This window comes from Hyla sarda, chromosome 6 (genome assembly GCF_029499605.1).
Source record: "Hyla sarda isolate aHylSar1 chromosome 6, aHylSar1.hap1, whole genome shotgun sequence".
In the NCBI taxonomy this organism is placed as follows: domain Eukaryota; kingdom Metazoa; phylum Chordata; class Amphibia; order Anura; family Hylidae; genus Hyla; species Hyla sarda.
The window spans coordinates 13,593,930-13,613,877 of NC_079194.1; the positions used below are offsets into that span (position 1 = coordinate 13,593,930).

General features: G+C 41.5%; 1 protein-coding gene across 5 annotated transcripts in view; it reads left to right on the forward strand.

Moving 5' to 3' along the window:
• Positions 1-19,948, forward strand: part of LOC130275340 (uncharacterized) — a 505,363-nt gene that overhangs the window by 316,799 nt on the left and 168,616 nt on the right. The gene's annotated exons all lie outside the window — the stretch shown is intronic.

Here is a 19,948-nt window from a genome sequence, read left to right on the forward strand (position 1 = left end):
AACCAATATGGGGCCCTTTTCTCCAAGGGCCCCATAGCAGATGTAACATCTGCCTCTGATATGTACACCCTTGGCAGAAGATGATTTTCCCACTTCAGGAAGGACTCGGGCTCCCGTTTTGGAGATACCCTGCTACTGTATGAAGATTTTTGCATACATTGCTTCATGGGAAAGATATGCAGATTAGTGCGCCTCAAGAAGGAAGGAAACAGTCTTTCTAGTGCCACCTATAGGTTGGACAGGGAAGATACATATAGAACAACACTAAATAGGCAGTTTTCTTTGTTCTGGAGAAGAGCAAACTTTTTATACTTAGCTCATTTTTTTCTATAAGTCTCTACCCTACCCAGTTCCAAATACACAATAGAATATTATTTGACCCGTTTACAAACTGATCTGACTTTATCTCCTTCCTCTAAAGGTAGATGGAAAACTCCATTATGCACATTTGTCATCGGACTCTATCTTTGGAAGGACAATCCCAGAAAAATTTACAGGATGAAAAAAGTTCCCATATTAGTTTCAATGTATGTTGTGGATTGGACTTAAAGCTCAGCCTAATGTTACAATAACAGTCAGCCAACAGTGATAGACCTCAACAGGGTCATATAGGGGGGTATTCCCTTATGAAGAAGTTATCCCCTACTCGCAGGATAGGGGATAACAAGCTGATTGGTGGGAATGAATGGTGCACAGAGGCCAGAGCTCTATTAATTTTCTGGGTGGGGGGGGGGTGCGCAGCGAACATTGCTAAGTTCTTTTTTGAAGGGTCCTGAGCCTTCAAGGATTCCGCAATGGGTTACAATGTGCACAGCTGCCTAGCCATCTTTCACAAAGCGCTATGAAGGTGCAAACCATTACTGGACCACAGGCTTTTTTTACATTTTTTATCTAAGAGCCAAGGAACGTGCTCTCGAATCACCCAAAGTGCAAGAAAAAGTGCAAAACATGTTACACAAAAAAAAGTGCACAAAGAATGTGGTCTATCGCAAGCCCTTCTCCTACTGGAGAGAGGCCCCCAACAAACCTTACTCTTTGCCTCCGGACCAAAAAGTACCTGTGAGGTTCCAGGTTCGATGTCCCTCTTCGCCGAAGCTAATAAGGGACCACAATAGCTCCTGGCATCCCCCTTGGTGTTAGCCAATATATCTGCCCACAGAGCCGTAAACGGTCATTACCCTGCCCATGCTGGATCACCCAGGGTTTATGCATGAGTGCAGAACCTGATGTCCACATACACCTCCCCTAGACTGCTAGGAGGGACACCCAGAAGGACTACCGCATCCTAACAATCTTGTGGACACACAACATGCCAAAAGTGGCACAGTGAACAAAAATAAATAAGTGAAGGTGTGCAGGTTTACTGCCCGGACATTCGGCCAGATCTATAAAAATGTCTCCGATCCTAGCCAAAAGGCCGCAAATCAAGAGGTGAGTGCCACAAGGTGTAGAGATATGGTGTAAGTGATTCCACTCAGTGAGCCTATCCTCTCAGTGAGTTTTGGCTCCTCGGGGTAACCACTCCCCGAGGCACAAAGTACCTCGGCTCTAGACCCTCTCTGCCTCATGGCGAGACCCAAAGGAAGCAGGTCACATCAGTGCAGCCGTTGAGCTGATTCCGTCGAAAACCAGCCCCGGTACACATGTTCCCTCCATGCAGCACCCATCCTCACCAGTCATACATCGATGGTGTCTGATCCACCAATAAAACCGATGAGAACAGATGCTACTGTCTTAGCAAAAGGCCGAGAAGCGACCACATGCTTCTGTAATACTGTACATCTGTAGTTGGAGAGAATATGGCTGTAATATACGGAACACAATGGAATGGCTTTACTGGGATTTTGTGAACCTTGGTGAGCAGAAAACTACTTTTACAGCAGTGTTTCCCCACCAGTTTGTCTCCAGCTGTTGAAAAACTCCAACTCCCAGCATGCCCTGACAGATGGTGGCATGCTGAGATTTGGAGTTTTGCAACAGCTAGAGGCACACTGGTTGAAAAACACTGCTTTAGAGAATAAAATAGAGATTTTGGATAGATCAATCAATGGAGGACACCTTTTTTTGAGTTGGACTCTATTCACATCTTGTTTTATCATGAGTAAGCCATCTTGCCTGCGCATTTTTCACAGCATTTTGAGATGTGCTTTACAGCAAGCTCCATAGTTATAAACAAGAATAAACATGAGTTGTCTGATGTACATGAATGATAAATCTCACTGGGCATTCTCTGTGACCTTTTCAGAGATTGTTCTACAGGGAGGGGGGGTAGCTGGTCAACATCTATTGTATTCACCTCTGTTACTTAGACTCACGGAGAAAGGCAAAACCAGTGTATATCTGTGATAAGGAGTATTGCAATGAGAAAAGCCTTATGAGAAAAGCCTCATTGTGAGGCTGAAACGTCGCACCTTTGCACCTGATGGGTGACTAAATACAGCCTAAATGATTTTTGGAGTGCCGCTTCTTCACTTGTTTACTGGATGTATCCTGGTTTGGGGTCAAGACCTGAGAAGCAGAGCACCCGCTGTTGAGCTATAAGCTCTTGGTTTCATACAGTGCCGATTTCTCCACACCTTTTGGCATATATATATATCTCTTTTGACTTCGTATTTCATCCCCGTACCCATCCTCCTGTACCCGTCCTCATATCCCGACCTCTAATATGTGAACCAGGTATTGAAATATCTCCAGCTGTACAGAAGTTATGCGGTAACATACATTTCCCAAAGACTTGTATGGGACTTCAAACAAAAACCCAGACCCTGTTTGTTGGTGACATATAAGTAACATGTGGCCAAATTTCATGTAAATATCTTTAGCCGTTTGGACGTGATGCTGGAACATACACACACATATACACACATACACACATACATACACACACATATACATACATACACACACGCATCCATAGACACACACATATAGATACACACATATACATACACATACATACATACATACATACATACATACACACACATATACACACACACATATACACACATACATACACACACATATATGCATATACACACACACATATACACACACATATACACACACATACATACATACATACACTCACACATACATACATACACTCACACATATATACATACACTCACACATATATACATACACTCACACACATATACATATACACACACACACACACACATATACATATACACATATACATACACACATACATACACATATATACACACATACATGCACACATATACATGCACACATACATACATACATACACACATACATACATACATACATACACACACACACACACACACATACATACACACATACACATATATACACACATACATACACACACATACACACACATACATGCATACACATTTACACATACATACTTACATACACACATACATACATACATACACTCACACATACATACACTTTTACACATACACACACATACACACACATACATACAAACACATTTACACATACATTCACACATACATACACACACACACACACACACACACACACACACACACATTACAGAGCATAACATTTAAACAATAGGTCATTTACTGCTGACACACTAGACAGTAACCTATAAATGTTACTGTCTAGTGACTGCCTGGCATTGAGCTGTCTTTGTAAGTTTGGGGCCATTAAGCCCAATAAGTGTTCGGTATTTTCTTTCTCATTCTTTGTTGATTTCACGCAGGAAAAAATGCAAATGTTTCAGCACTTTTTTTTTTGTAGCTTCTTTCATTATGAGGAAGAAATTAAACATCCTTCCAAGTTAGTACTTAAAATATCAAAGACATTGTTAAATGCCTTTGAGTCACTATACAAGTAATTCACTTGTGCAAAGCAGCTACATGGTAAATGAAACCGTACGAGGGAGGTTTCCGAAGCTGAATAAACACAAAATTAATTAGTCTGAAACTTCCTGATGGATCTATTTAATGAAAGCCGCTTATTGTGTCAGCCACTCAACACCAGCCATGGCTTTTATTGTGCTCTTTGCTGCTTTTTTTTTTTTTTTTCATTGAACCAACATGAAGGTTGAGCGTAGATATTATTATGGAAAGTCCTTCCGAGAATCTAAAGATAAAACAAGTTGGGTGAGCAATTTACATGTAAGTTTTGTAGATCTCATGTTTATATTGGAGGAGTTCACAAAATGGCCAGCGTGCAGCAACTGGTTAGTGAATATCAAAATCTGCACAACAACTTAAAGGGGTTGGGTCATCAGAAAATGACTTATTGTGTAATATATATACAGTGACCCCCCCCCCCGACCTACGATGGCCCCGACATACGATAATTTCAACATGCGATGGCCTCTCAGAGGCCATCGCATGTTGAAGGCAGCATCAACATACGATGCTTTTGTATGTTGGGGCCATCGCATAAATGGCTTATCCGGCAGCGCAGACTGCTTCAGCTGACACCGGATAGCCGTTCACGGTGCCCCGTGTGCTCCGGTGATGGTCTCCTACCTGTCCTCAGGACTCCGGAGCGTCCTCTTCGGGATCCCCTGCATCGTCGGCGCTCTCCGTCGTCATCACCACGTCGCTGTGTACGCCGTCCCGTCATCCAATAGGAGCGGCGTGCGTAACGACGTGATGGCGGTGACGGAGAGCGAGGATGCCGGAGAAGCAGAGGCCTTGCCGGAGCGTCGGGGACACCCCGGGGACGCAGCAACAGCAATGGAAAGCGACATCCAGGGCAGCGGTGACGAGCGGTGACGGTCCGGAGCGGCGGGGACAGGGGAGTAAAACTTCCTCTACCAGTGGTCTTCAACCGACGGACCCCCAGATGTTGCAAAACTACAACTCCCAGCATGCCCGGACAGCCGTTGGCTGTCCGGGCATGCTGGGTGTTGTAGTTTTGCAACATCTGGAGGTCCGCAGGTTGTAGACCACTGTCCTATACTTTACATTTCACGGATCCCTCAACAAACGATGTTCCGTTTGAAATGGATTACCATTGTATGTTGAGGGATCACTGTATGTGTGTGTGTGTGTGTGTGTGTGTGTGTGTATGTGTATGTGTGTGTATATATATATATATATATATATATATATATATATATATATATATATATATATATAATTTTATTTTTTATTTTTTAATTTTTTTGTGTGTATTACATTTTTTTATTTCTCTTAGTCCAGAAATCTTGCAGTTCTCAATTTGACCACTAGGCATAAAAATAAGAGATGACATTACTTGTTCTATAACTATCACTTTTCAGCAGGCTCCTCCTTGCCTATATACTGGTGTCACCTTTCGCTGTAATACCCCCTGCAATAACATGGGATTGGGCCGTTCTCAATAGGTTATGGTCACAGCTCCTCTCGGCACAATTACCTCTGCACAGGTCACAAAGCTTGCCCACAATACTCTCCTTTACAAGTGAATAGGGTCCCCTCCATTCTATTACCTACTGTAAAGGATAGCTCTAAATGCTGTTAAAAACAGCTCAAACAAGATGGCTACCCCTTATAAGAATGTACAAAAAATAAATAAAAAAAACAATTCCCAAAAAAATTAGAAAAAAACAACCTCAGTATCTAAATCTAACCAGAAATAATAATATAGATGATGCATTCACTTTAATTACCCTAAAGGAATTTACCTGGAATAGTGATCTTTGATAGTCGTTACCCAGTAGTTACAGTACCTGCACCATCATCGTCCATGTGGAGCTGCCGCTTTACAGATTTGGCTTTTTTTTTAATTTTTCCCCAAGACCCCTTTCCTGTACACTAGCGATCAGTGCTCGTAATGTAAAATATGGCACTTTTTTATATATTCGGTGCACAAGTAGGATCCCAATCCTTAATTGAATGTATCAGAAATGACGTGGCACTTAAAAACTCTATCAGGTAGTTTTACTATCCACAATCCTTTTCAAAATATGACGTGTCGGACCTTTTTCAGATATCAGGATTGCTGTATGAGTAGATATTCAAAAGGGACAGTGCTGTTTGGGTGCCCCATGTGCGAATGAGGGCCTGGTGTGCCAACTGGGCCGTCTCCAGAGCTCAATGCTTAGGAAAGCACTCAGGTTGACACCCCATTAAAAGCAGTCAATTGTTCGAGGGGGGCACCCAAACTGCATCAAAACTATCAGCAGCACCAATGGTTAATGGGGTTGTCAACCAGGAAGTGATTATAGTACATACCTGCCAGACAGTAATGGACATGCTCAGGAAGGATTTACGCTTGTCTTGGGGGTTAAATGGCTATGTTGTGAGATTACCATAATGCTGAGTATCTTTTTGTTAACCAGCTATTTCCTGTTGGAGTTTGTTCTCTCAAACTACAATTCCAATAATTTTTTCTGTGGGAGGAAGAAAAGTGACCTCACACTAACAAACAGCCACCTCACCCATTAAAATACGCCTGTGATCCCTTCAATGCAATAGACCAGTGTTTTCTGACCAGGGTGCCTCTAGCTGTTGCAAATTCTTGCAAAATCACAGAAGAATTGCGAGAAGAATTACACACAAGTTCAGACACTATATTATCTGCACTAACTTTACAGCCCCTGCAGCATAGTAAAAAAAAAAAAAATAATAAAATAAAATCCTGGAATACCCCTTTAATGAATAAAGCAACTTCTAGTAGATGGTTTCTGACTTTTTTTTTGGAAGAAGTGACTAGTCTTCAACTCCTTAATGACCATTCAACATGGGGAGAACACACAAACTCCTTGTAGATGTTGTCCTTGTTGGGATTTGAACCTAGGACAACAGTGTTTACCACCGAGCCACCTTGCTAGCCATGGAACTCAGTATGCTCAATAAAATGAGTCAAGTGGTTAAAAAGGTAAACAATACAGCCCGATGTACAAGGATCCTTGTGCTATTCGGGTATGGATTTCAGCCATTGGGTGGGTGGAGAAAGACAGAGTATGCTCCATCCACTATATGTTCCCACCAAATTCCAGACCCCTCAAACAGAAAAGGAAAGCTGTGATACCATACACGCTCATTATTATTTGGGTGAAGCACAAACCTCTATTGTCTTGATGTTTTGTTGGTTCAATGTGTTCAATTATATCAGAATCCTAAAATTTGACTTTCATGTTTTCGCCCTTTTTTTTTTTTGTTATAAATTATATTGCAAAAGCTGAGAAGCGTTTCGTGAAGCGAATCTCTTCTATTCCCACGTGTCTTTTAAATTATCAAACATTAAAAGGAAAACATTTGTCACATTTGGAGAATAATTCCAGCCTGTGTTAAAGGCAGATGGTTCGCCATACAGTACAACAGTAGAATCATTAGGATCTCAGGCGCGGGAGCCAATGTTTTTAGAATTACCAAGAAAATGTTTTAACCAAGATATAAATTCTTAAAAAGTTTATTTTAAATTATAGAAATTATTTTTGGCCCCATACAAGACAAATTATTAGGATCATGAACACCTTATTATAATAATACTTTTTATTTTATATTAGCAAGACTACTGTAACAATTTATTACCCGATGGTCTGAAAATTCTGAACATGCAGCTTATTAGGAGAAATGTTCCAAATTCAATACAGTAATTTACCAAATCATCAATGACATAATATAAAATGGAAGGAAGTTCAAAACATTTGTGTGTGTGTGTGTGTGTGTGTGTGTGTATATGTATATATATATGTATATATATATGTATATATATGTGTGTATATATATATATATATATATATATATATATATATATATATATATCTATATCGCTTTCATTCTTGTACAGATATAACACATTCCAATCTCCATGGTAACAGACTGCAATCACAACTTGTGTAGTCTGAGCAATATGACTGCAGGCTCAGACTACACAAATTGTGTTTGTGGTCTGTTACCATGGAGACTGGAATGTTGTTGCCCCCATACTGCTTGCCAACATGCTGTCATCACCGACTGGTTGGACAGAGAGAGTGAGCCCTAAACTGTCCCTAGAAACACTCTCCCTGCCTACTTAGAAGCAAACACAATATGCAGACAGCTCTCTTTCTCTTACCGCCAACATACGCTCTCGGACTAGCCGGCAGTGCCTCCGGACCGGTTACAGCAGAACAGAAGTGGATGCCAAAGTGGCGTTTGTCCTGCTGTTTGTTTTGTATTTGATGATCCTTCAATAAAGTACCTGTTTTTACTGCACCAAGCGCTGGACATCCACTTTTGTTCTCCCTGCCTACTTGCCCATCTGCCCTAAACGATGGATCGCCAACCTGGAGCGGGTCCCTTGCTGCACTAAAGTGCAATGGGCGTAAAGGTACACCAATATACTGAACATAGTCAGGATCAGATTAGAAACATAATGGGAAAACAACCAAACAACCAGATAAACTAGGCAGGATATAAATATACAGACAGGGCAGGATATAAATATACAGACAGGGCAGGATATACTGTACTAACATACAGTTCAGAAACTGGAATCAAGATAAACGGCAGATATGAATAAATGAACAAGACTAGATATTGAATAAGTATACAGCAGAAACCAAGAGATGCAGGGGATGAACAGATGAACTAAATATCAAAAACTTGAAACACAGAACACTGTTCACACTGGGCACAGAACACTAAACCTAAACAGATACTAGTTCAGAGGACACAGATCAGTGATAAAGTACAGAGGACACTATAGACCAATGGTAATGTATAGAGGGCACTATAGATCAGTTATCTTGTACACTATCATAAGTGCATGTACTAAAAACACTTAAGGTCATCAATCATGAACTCTATAAAAAAAGATACAAGAAAAAGCCAAACTCCATAACATGGAGGAATACATGAACCACAAAACCAAACTCCAGAACATGGAGTAATATGGATCAGGATAACAAACAGGAATATAACAAAACCAAACTCCATAACATGGAGGAATACAGGTCAGGACTCTAAACAGGAATACTAAATACAGAGCACGAGTTCAAACAAGATTCAAAGTATGAACACAGACTAAGCAGAATGGACATACATAATCCTAAAAACTGTACTTAAAACCAAGCATAACATAAACTAACATAAACAGGACTATTAACCATGGTTAAAACTATGAAATATTACCAGATAAATAAAAGGTGCAAGATAAGCCAGGCATGGTCAGAATAGCACCAATCACCAGCTCAGAGTTCCAACATAGCCCTGGTTTTAAAGCCCCACCCGAGCTGAAATAGGGTGAGAGCATTAACTCTTCCAACCCTGGGAAGAATTAGTGCAGAAACTGCTCAGACATAAAAACTAGTGTCTGAACAGACCCCAAGACAGAAAAAGACATTACACATGCATTTGTGACATGCATTTTGCAGTTCAAGACATTTTACTTCTAATTTTGAATGGAAACAATACATTTTGTAAATCGCTTTGAACAATGAAACTGAGGCGGTGACTATGCACAAATGGTATACATTCTCTGTGCTAAATGTACTACATCAAATCAGTCATTTCCACTGTGCCTCCAAAATAGTGACCACACAGTACCCCTAAAAAGCACCAAATGTACATACTGTAATTTGTACTAGCTTTTTTTTCAGTTTTTCTTTGTCAAATTTGCTTTACATTGCAATGTCCAGGAATCTAACTTTTTCTGTCAATTGACCTATGTAAAGATATGTTTATCTTTATTTAAAAAAAAAAACGATAGGTTTCACTGAGAGTTTTCGTTAATTTGAAGCCAGTTTGATTTTTTGATCCTTTTTTTCCAATCAATAGAAGGTGACAAAAAATTTTGGTATCTCCACATTTTAAAACATTCTAAACAATTCTAAAAATCTTAAAAATTTTGTGGCAGATTTGCTGTCTTTAATTGTAAACACATTTTTAATATTTCAAGTTTTTATTTTTAAACTTTTATTTATACTGTTGGTCCTTCTTTGAGAATTGAACAAGCAATCGCTTGATCACCTGTATTGTTATATATTTATGTTATATAATTTTATAATTGTGTCCTAGAGCACCCTAGGATGTACCAAGACAGCAAAGAGGGTAGCCTAGGGTCTATCATATAATTGCATTTTAGGGAGGTGATCGGGTCTCTGTTGTCTAAGCACCTAGACGCCATGGTTGCTATTGATTTTGACATCTAGGTGTTTAAAGGGATAGTCCGGCCAAAGACATATTATCCCCTATTGAAAGGATGTGGGATAAGATGTCTGATCGCGGGGGGCCAACTGTTGGAAACCTCTGTGTTTCTGGGACAGAGACATGAAGTCACACCACACCCCCTCAGGACATCACGTCATGCCCCTTCCATACATGTCTATGGAAGGGACGTGACTGCCGTCATGCCCCCTCCCATAGACATGAATGCAAAGGGCGTGGCGTGACATCACGTCTCCAGTTCCGGAAACAGAGGTCAGACATCTTATCCCCTATCCTTTGGCTGGAGTACCACTTTAAACAGCTAAGAAAGTTATCTCCAATCCTGGCTGCTGGCCACACTAGCCATATATATGGAGAAGGCTCTGTGCTTCTAATGTAGATTTTCACCCGGTCTCGGCTTAACCTTTTTAAGTCCTAGGAACCGCTGCTTCTTTGATGTGTCTCCACTAAGTGAGCTACCCAGATGTGGGGTACCCTTTCGTGTACGTATAGAATAAAAGTGCTCTCTAATTCTTCTAAACAATTGTCTGATAGTTTTGCCCATGTAGTGAGAAGCATTACATATTGTGAAGCCCGACGAGGCACTATTAACTGAGAAATGGCTGTTGATAGCCCCCCCCACGTATATGCGTATATATACTTTACAGTAAAGAACGTATTTCAAGATATGGGGGGAGATTCATCAAAACCTGTGCAGAGGAAAAGATGACCAGTTGCCCATAGCAACCAATCAAACGCTTCTTTCTTTTTTAACAAGGCCTCTGAAAAATAAAAGAAGCGATCTAGTTGCTATGGGCAACTGGTCAACTTTCTTCTCTGCACAGATTTTGATGAATTTCCCCAATGGTGAGTGCCGTTAATTGTTTCTACTACTTGGTCTACTATTACAACCTTGCCAGGCAGTAAAAGTAGATTGCAGAAATGACAGTTCACTGCAATGCATATGTATTACAGTGAACAACACTACAATGCAATGATCCCATAGTAAAGTCCCCTAGGGGAGTTAAATAAGTCATGACAAGTTTTAAAAGGTTTTTATATTCTCTATTAATCTTAAAAATGACCCTATTTTATAATTTTTCAATTTAAGCCAAAAAAAAATAGCATTGTCATGTGCAAAAATGTCCAAACTATTGAAAGGTTATTGATCCCACAAAGTGAATCCTGTAAAAAGAAAAACCGTACCAGAATGAATATATATATATATATATATATATATATAATAATTTTTTTTGTCACAAAAAGTGGAACAAAGAGTGATCAAAGGGTCTTTACACCCAAAAAAATCTACAAATCATAACACAAAAAAGTAATCACACAACTTTTTTTTTTTTTTTTTAGTGTTCAAATTTTTTTTTTATAGAGTACATCTCATGATCTTGTTAAATTTTATGTTCCTCCCAGGTCACTGCCCCCATCATGATAAACCACCCCCTGCCTTTATTTTTAATATTTTCTAGTTTTCTACCTTGATATTGCTCTGTATTTTCTGCTCACGCTCAGTCAGATTCACAGACTAGGAAGGGGCGTTCCCCAGCAGGCGTGACATCATCTGAAGCCATACAGGGGGAACTTCCTCCCTCACTCAGCTACACACAGCCCAGAGCAGTTCAGTGTGAGATGAGCAATGATTGGATAAGGCTGCTCCCCCCCCCCCCCTCAGCACTCCAGACTGCAATTCCTGATTTTGGACTTCTGCCAGGCCAGCAGGAGTCCAAATTCTGTGAAAGAGATGGGGATAAATGTGCTCTGGACAAGTAGGGAGACGCCTAGTGACAGCTTTTTTAAAAACAAAACATAGAAAACTTCAAATTTTTTTTTTTTTAACAAAGTACATTAGAAAAGTTTTTATAAGGAGTGCAATAGCAAAAATTAGTTTTAATGAGAGTGCTCATTTAAGTAATAAAATAACAAAACCTTTATAAATCAGGTAATTACTGGCATGAAAAAAAAAAAAAAAAAAAATAAAAAATATATATATATATATATATATATATTTATATATATATTTATATATATATATTTATATATATATATAAATATATATATATATATATATATATATTTTTTTTTTTTTTTTTATTTATTTATTTATTTTATTTATTTTTTTTAAACCAATTTACCATGTGATAACATTAACATAAATGTTCTCATGACTCTGTAGTTGGGGAAAAGGAGTTATGAGTCTTAGAAGCCAAGAAGAAAAAACAAAAATGCTAAAATAAAAACGGTTTGTGTCTTTCTTCTCTCCCCATCAATTTCCGAACCTTCTCCCAAACCCTGACCATTAACCTCATCAGAGATGATCTCCTTTTGTTCTGTCAGAGAGCAGAACTTCTAAGAACCAGAATACATTTTCCTCTACTCCTTCCTTTTTGAGAACCTGTTCCCTAAGGAAGTCATTTAGCTTCCATTTCACCATTTGTGACAAATGTTCTGCGAGAAAATAATGAAATCTATGAGGTGCAGCCAAACCACCTTGCTTTTCTGGCAATGATAAAAAGATGTGTTTAATTTGCACACGTGTTTGGTTCCAAATAAGCTCCCGTAAGCTTTTTGTTTTCCTAAACACTTTTTTTTCTATCCCAATCCAAACCGGGGTTTTATAGTAATTGGGGAAGAAACACCATGTGTACCAACCATACATTATATGCAGTTATACAGTTGCTCTAAGAATTACTAGTAGTATTTAAAAAACATGTATATATATTAAAATCCTCATCATAATGTTGGGGTCAGCCATTAGTTTTATGTCAAAATATTTATAGCATTTATCCCCCGGTCTTTCCTTCTGGATCACTAAATCATTCAAAAACAAAATTTAGGATCTAAGGAAAGTACCACAGATTTTCTTTAGTTTTATTTTGAAAATATTTCCATTTCCTTTAACCCCTTCACGACGAGCGACGTACATGTACGGCGCCGCGAAGTGTCACTCGGCGCGCGGCGACGTGCATGTACGTCGCGGGGTTCCGGGAGCGCCGAGTCACCGGTAGCGGTGATCGGACCGGGATGACTGCTGTTATCTAACAGCAGGCATCCCGGCACATCGCCGAGGGGGGTCCTGAGACCGCGATGCGCGCAAATCGCAGGTCAATTCAGACCTGCGATCTGCGCGATTACGGGTCACTGGTGACCCGGTGACCCGGAAAATAAGAGGGATCGGGGGTGTCCGAGACACCCTCGATCCCCCTAAAGGGATAGGAGTTTGGTGGCAGGGGTGCCACCCCTCCTATCCCTGCTATTGGTCGGCCGAGCGACCGACCGATAGCAGACCGGGGGAGGGGGGGTTAAAGTTCGGTTCCCCCGCTTTGCCCACCTATCGGTGTCCGGGCAAAACGGGCGAACCGTCCAGGGATGGTCGGCGCCGAAGGTCCCTACCTGGATCCCGGAGCGCGATCCTCCATGCGGGGATCCCCCACGTGCGGCGGCGGCGGCTTCCGGGTCCTGCGAGGTGAGATGTTGCCTAGCAACATCCGGAGGGCCACAGTTTACAGTGGTCTCTAAACCGTGGTCCTCCAGATGTTGCAAAACTACAACTCCCAGCATGCCCAGACAGCTGTTTGCTGTGTGGGCATGCTGGGACTTGTAGTTTTGCAATATTTAGAGGGGTTCAGGTTGTAGATCACTAAGTGGTCTCAAACTGTAGCCCTCCAGATGTTGCAAAACTACAACTCTCAGCATGCCCAGACAGCAGTTTGCTGTCTGGGCATGCTGAGAGTTGTAGTTTTGCAACATCTGGAGGGCCACAGTTTTGAGACCACTGGACAGTGATTTACAACTTGAACCCCTCTAAATCTTGCAAAACTACAACTCCCAGCATTCAGGAACAGCATAAGGCTGTCTTGGCATGCTTGGAGTTGTACTTGCGTGCCTCCAGCAATTGCATAACTACATCTCCCAGCATTCCCTTCCGCAATCAGTACATGCTGGGAGTTGTAGTTTTGCAACAGCTGGAGGCACACTGGTTGGAAAATACTGAGTTAGGTCATAGAACCTAACTCAAGGTTTTCCAGCCAGTGTGCCTCCAGCTGTTGCAAAACTACAACTCCCAGCATGCATGGTCTGTCAGTGCATGCTGGAAGTTGTAGTTTTGACCCCCCTCCCGTGTGAATGTACAGGCTACATTCACACTGGCGGCAGATTACAGCGAGTTCCCCGCTACAAATTTGAGCTGAGGGAAATTTTTCGCCGCAGCTCGAAACTCCTAGCGGGAGACTCGGTGTAATCCGCCGCCAGTGTGAATGTAACCTAAAAACTCTACACTACACGAACATAAAATAAAGAGTAAAACACTATATATACACACGTACACTGACCCCCCCCACCACACCCCTCCCCAATAAAAATGAAAAACGTATTGTATGGAAGTGTTTCTAAGATGGAGCCTCCAGCTGTTGCAAAACAAAAACTCCCAGCATTTCTGGACAGCAATTGACTGTCCAGGCATGCTGGGAGTTTAGCAACAGCTGGAGGCACCCTGTTTGGGAATCACTGGCATAGAATACCCCTATGTCCACCCCTATGCAAGTCCCTAATTCAGGCCTCAAATGCGCATCGCGCTCTCACTTTGGAGCCCTGTCGTATTTCAAGGCAACATAATAGGGTCACATATGGGGTATCGCCGTACTCGGGAGAAATTGCCTAACAAATTTTGGGGGGCTTTTTCTCCTTTTACCCCTTATGAAAAGGAACAGTTGGGGTCTACACCAGCATGTTAGTGTAAAAAAATAATTTTTACACTAACATGCTGGTGTTGCCCTATACTTTTCATTTTCACAAAAGGTATAAGGGAAAAATGCCCCCCAAAATTTGTAATGCAATTTCTCCCGAGTACGGAGATACCCCATATGTGGGCGCAAAGTGCTCTGGGGGCGCACAACAAGGCCCAGAAGGGAGAGTGCGCCATGTACATTTGAGGTGATTTGCACAGGGGTGGCTGATAGTTACAGCGGTTCTGACAAACGCAAAAAAAAAAAAAAACACCCACATGTGACCCCATTTTGGAAACTTCACCCCTCAAGGAACGTAATAAGGGGTGCAGCGAGAATTTACACCCCACAGGTGTCTGACGGATCTTTGGAACAGTGGTCCGTGAAAATGAAAAATTTTGCACAGCCCACTGTTCCAAAGATCTGTCAGACACCAGTGGGGGGGGGGGGGGGGTGTAAATGCTCACTGTACCCCTCATTGTATTCTGTGAGGGGTCTAGTTTCCAAAATGGTATGCCATGTGGGGGTTATTTTGCTGCTCTGGCACCATAGGGGCTTCCTAAATGCGACATGCCCCCCGAGCAAAATTTGCTCTCAAAAAGCCAAATATGACGCCTTCTCTTCTGAGCATTGTAGTTCGCCCGCAGTGCACTTCAGGTCCACTTATGGGGTACCTCCATACTCAGAAGAGATGGGGTTACAAATTTTGGGGGGTCTTTTCTGCTATTAACCCTTTAAAAAATGTGAAATATGGGGGAAAACCAACATTTTAGTGAAAAATTTTTTTTTTTTACATATAGAAAAGTCATGAAACACCTGTGGGGTATTAAGGCTCACTTTATTGCTTGTTATGTTCCTCAAGGGGTCTAGTTTCCAAAATGGTATGCCATGTGTTTTTTTTTTGCTGTTCTGGCACCATAGGGGCTTCCTAAATGCGACATGCCCCCAAAAACAATTTCAGAAAAACGTACTCTCTAAAATCCCATTGTCGCTCCTTCCCTTCTGAGCCCTCTACTGCGCCCGCCGAACAATTTACATAGACATATGAGGTATGTGCTTACTCGAGAGAAATTGGGCTACAAATATAAGTATAAATTTTCTCCTTTTACCCCTTGTAAAAATTCAAAAATTGGGTCTACAAGAACATGCGAGTGTAAAAAATGAAGATTTTGAATTTTCTCCTTCACTTTGCTGCTTTTCCTGTGAAACACCTAAAGGGTTAAAACATTTACTGAATGTCATTTTGAATACCTTGGGGGGTGCAGTTTTTATAATGGGGTCATTTATGGGGTATTTCTAATATGAAGACCCTTCAAATCCACTTCAAACCTGAACTGGTCCCTGAAAAATTGCGAGTTTGAAAATTTTGTGAAAAATTGGAAAATTGCTACTGAACTGTGAAGCCCTCTGGTGTCTTCCAAAAGTAAAAACTCGTTAATTTTATGATGCAAACATAAAGTAGACATATTGTATATGTGAATCCAAAAACAATTTATTTGGAATATCCATTTTCCTTACAAGCAGAGAGCTTCAAAGTTAGAAAAATGCAAAATTTTACATTTTTTTCATCAAATTTTGGGATTTTTCAGCAAGAAAGGATGCAAGTTTCCACAAAAATTTACCACTATGTTAAAGTAGAATATGTCACGAAAAAACAGTCTCAGAATAACTAAAAGAATTCCAGAGTTATTAATGTTTAAAGTGACAGTGGTCAGATTTGCCAAAAAGGGCTTCGTCCTAGAGGTGAAAATGGGCTCCGTCCTTAAGGGGTTAAAAGGGTATTCCGAACATATACATTTCATCCCCTATCCAAAGGATAGAGGATAAGATGTCTTTTTGCGGAGGGCCCACCTCTGCTGCTCCAGTCTCAGAAACCTGTTTCCGGAACTGGAGACGGGATGTCACAGCACGCCCCCTCCATTCATGTCTATGGAAGGGGGCATGACGACCATCACGCCCCTCCCATAGAAATGAGTGGGGGGGGGGTGTGGTGTCATGAGGGGGCATTACGTCACCAGGGGCCGTGGTGTGATGTCACGTCTCTAGTCCTGGAAACACAGAGGCTTCCGAGACTGTGGTTAATTGGGTAATGGGTGGGGCATGAGTCCTGAATGACAACTGATGCATTTTTGGATCCAAAATAATTCTTTCTCGGCAAGTTCCATAAAATGCACTTTTCTTTCTTTTTATTTCTGAAAAAAAAATACAATAGTACAACAAGTACAAGACATCAGAAAGGCAGATAGATGGTAAGGACTGACGCATTTCAGGTAACTACATGCTCTTAGTCATGGTCATTTTTTGGAGCAGTTGTGGCATCAGTTATGCTCTGTTTTATGAGAAACTGGTTTAGTATGTGCATGTGGCCTAATTATAGTTGTATATTTTAATTTAGGTGCTACTAATGATGGTTATGGTGGAGGGCGGCCCGATTGGCAGACTTTAATTCTGGGCCTCATGTTTACTTTTTAAAGGCATAGACCAAAATGTCTGATAGGTATATTTTCCAGAGGCAGGACCCTTACCTTTCTTTTAGAACAAGATTACATGACTTGTTTTGGAACTTTCACAGAAATATAAAGTAGAGCGCCCCCCACATGTGCTCCCCCACTTCTCTATTACATGCTTGGATTCAGCAGCCAGTGGCGATTGGCTGCACACTTCTCTCGCCCCTATGTGACACTGACACCAGGATTACCCAATAGACTTGGGGACATACAAGGTCAGTCTTGTGGGGTTCCTCAGGGTAATTTTTGGTACCTGTTATCTTTAGTATATAGTTGCGACCTAAGAACTATTTATAAATATATCGGGGGGCCGTACAGAGATCTCTCCCATGACCTATTTATACCCAGGACTGTATCTATAACAAGGGGGCATCCTCTACATCTAGAGGAAAGAAGGTTTCTACACCAGCACAGACGGGGGTTCTTTACTGTAAGCAGGGCCGGTTTAAGACTTAATGTGGCCTGGGCAAAATGAAAAGTGGGGCCCCAAAAGCCAAACAGAGTCAAATTTAGTTAATTCAGGATGTAGCATGCCAAGAGTGTTGCAAGGTTATTAACCTCTTAAGAATGCAGGGCATACCTGTATCCCCTGCGCGCGCTCCACTGCTATGACGTGGGCTATCAGCCACCAGAACCCATGTCTAATGCCGTACATCCCTGATCGCGGTGATACCCAGCAGTAACCCCTTAGACGTGGCAATCAAAGTTGAAACGTGAAAGTAAAAATGTTCCCGGCAGCTCAGTTGGGCTGTTCGGGACCGCCGCGGTGAAATCGGCTAGATCAACAGAGTGCCGATAACACTGATCTATGCTATGGCATAGCATTGAACAGTGTATGCAATCAGAAGATTGCATGTAATAGTCCACTATGGGGACTAAAAAATGGTGTAAAAAAAGTTTTATAAAAAAGTTAATGAATGTTATTTACCGTATTTTTCACCATATAGGACGCACTGGCATATAAGACGCACCCAATTTTAAAGGTGCAAAATCTAGAAAAAAGACTCTGCACCCAATAGTGATCTTCAACCTGCGGACCTCCAGATATTGCAAAACTACAACTCCCAGCATGCCCGGACAGCCGTTGGCTGTCTGGGCATGCTGGTAGTTGTAGTTTTGCAACATCTGGAGGTCCGCAGGTTGAAGACCACTGGTATAGGAGGTAATACTCACGTGTCCCCGCCGCTCTGGACCCGTCACCGCTGCCCTGGATGTCGCTCCATCGCTGTCGCCGCTCTATCACACACAGATTTTTTTTTTTCTTCATAGATTTTGTGGTGAAATGACTGCTGTCATTATAAAGTAAAATTGGTAGCACATAAAACAAGCCCTCGTATGGGTCTGTAGATTGAAAACTGAAAGCGTATGGTTTTTAGAAGGTGAGGAGAAAAAAACAAAAGTGGAAAAATGCGGAGTCCCAAAAGGGTTAAAAGATCAGGAGCACAAAGCGTATGTCCCTGTAGACACACACGATACTGCTATATTGCTCCTAAATGAAAACCCTGATACATAGACTAATACATAGTAACATATATGACGCCGGATGATTGGACACGGTGGAGAGAGGTTTGGATTACACCCCCTGAAATACACTACTGTGTGTGTATCATAGGAAAGGGAAAAAAAAAAGGGGAAAAAAAAAATATATATATATTTCCCAATCAGAGTGTATCCAGCTGTTGAAAAACTACAACTCTCAGCATGCTGCAATTTGTAGTATTCCAACAGCTGGAGGCACCCTGGTTGTGAAACACTGATATATACACACACACACTCATGCATAAATCAGTGTTTCCCAATCGGGATGCCCCAGCTATTGCAAAACTACAAATCCCAGCATGCCCGAACAGCCTATACAGGTCTCTGGTTGGGAAACACTGATAACGATATATGTGTGTGTGTGTGTGTGTGTGTGTGTGTGTATATATATATATTAATTATCTCAAATGTTAGCGCCATGAGATTTTGACTTTTATCGAAGGCTGTCTGGGGGCATTAAATACTTTAGGAGCTGCTAGATATTCATGCCTCCTGGGGCCTGTAGACAATATCTTCCTCAACTTTGGCCAACAGGCAGCTAAACTGTGCGATATCTAAAAGCAGCAGGAGGAGGAGGGGACGGGGGAAGGAGGGGGGGGTGGAGGTTCTTAAAGGAGCCTCTCACTGCCAGCACTATGTGAATGAACTCTGCAGCAAGCCTCAATTCTGGATGCTGCAGGGCAACACTGCTTCCCCTAGCTACAAACACTATAGCAGCCGCAGGGGGCCCTTGGCAATTGCCCAGTTTGCCATGCCCTAACGCTAGCCATGACTGTAAGATCAGTGAGACTATGGAACATTCTACCACAGGAAGTGGTCAATGTGAAGTCAATAAAAGAGATGAAAAAAGGCCGGGATGAATTTCAGGAGCATAATAATATTATATGTTACTGTGGATACTATATCTATAGGGACAGAACTTAGATCCAGGGATTTATTCTGTCATATTTGGAGTCCAGAAGGAATTTTTCTTCCCCCATATAGGGCAATTCACATCAGACATGCACATTAGATAGTCCCTCCAAAATCGGGGGTGCTTAGACTCACACATTTTATACGTATGGGGGCA